Source organism: Sinocyclocheilus grahami, unplaced genomic scaffold (genome assembly GCF_001515645.1).
Source record: "Sinocyclocheilus grahami isolate Dianchi unplaced genomic scaffold, SAMN03320097.WGS_v1.1 scaffold1628.1, whole genome shotgun sequence".
Lineage (NCBI taxonomy): Eukaryota > Metazoa > Chordata > Actinopteri > Cypriniformes > Cyprinidae > Sinocyclocheilus > Sinocyclocheilus grahami.
The window spans coordinates 67,044-68,370 of record NW_015506807.1 but is presented as its reverse complement, the minus strand read 5'-3'; positions in this window follow the sequence as shown (position 1 = coordinate 68,370).

The following is a 1,327-nucleotide window of genomic DNA, read 5'->3' as shown; positions in this document are numbered from 1 at the left end:
TAGTTTACACTCGAAGTGGATTGGTCTCTCTAAGCGAGATCCCAATTCGTCGGTCATCCGACGTGACGTCTCTGTTCCCTCCTTCAGGGAACGAGGGTTACCATACGTAACCGAGACGTTCATTACAGTAGTTCAGCTCATTAAAGGAATGTACATGATCTTGACTACCTAGTCACAAGTTGTAATTTAATGTTTTAGTGCCTTGTATTTGTATTATTTCTAACATTTTAATTAGTAAATGTGATCTGTATGAAGCACAGACTGATTTAACAATAATCACTGTTATCATAATAATCATACATATCACAATGATAGGATCAATCAGTAATACATGTCAACAATGCATACTAGCAATGCTAAAGATGAATGCCATAGAGATTCAGTTTTTAATCACATCAGCATTTAGAATTCATGAGCTATATTTGGAATAATACATTAATACTAAAAGTGAATAGAATGTATGTTATGTGATGCAAACTGTACATTATGCAAATTTTCTGTATGCATGCCCAAATGGCCTACTACATTTGCTAAAATGTGCCATATAAAACACAGCTTACTGCCTGGCATCCTGTGCAAATAATGCAATACATTCAAATTGACCATCCATTTCTAGAGTGATTAACATTTTAATAAAATATTCACGTCTCCCAGTCACTGACTTTTACTAAAATTGTGTGATTTACAATCCCCTGTTTTTAAAAACTGTTTAGATAAAACCAGATAAAAAAACGGGGCATTTATACCTATAAGCGTCAGTGCGGGTCAAATTTACCCGCTATATAATGCCTGTATGTTTGCGCTGTCATTTTCGTGCTGCTTATGTTTTAACATAATACATTGCTAGGCAACACCTTTCACTCACTGAATTAGCGGTTATCAGTGTCCTAAATAAAGACAAAATGAGTAAAAGAAGGCGATTTATGAATGCTGAAGAGGTGTAAGAAGCACTAAATGCCATGAGCGATGGAGAGTCTGATGGTGGGGAGATAAGTAAAGCGTCCTGTCGGCTCAGCATCTGACGGCGATCAATATATCATACTTAGACGTTTTATCCTAATGTTACTCATAATTGTTCAAAATTTGGATTAACTATTTAATTTTTGTTTTGCCATGTCTATCGTTTATTGTTCGCTTCTGTGTTTCATTCTGGTCTGCCTGTTTCCTGAAGAAAAAAAATCTGATCTGATGTAGGCTAATAAATAAAACCTTTTTTTTAATTACCCGAAGTTTATTGGTGTTCTTCTTGTATAATTCAAATGATAAATGATATAACTAAACAAATTAATAATTAATTAGGTGAAGCTGTGCGCTTGAATTTGTCATC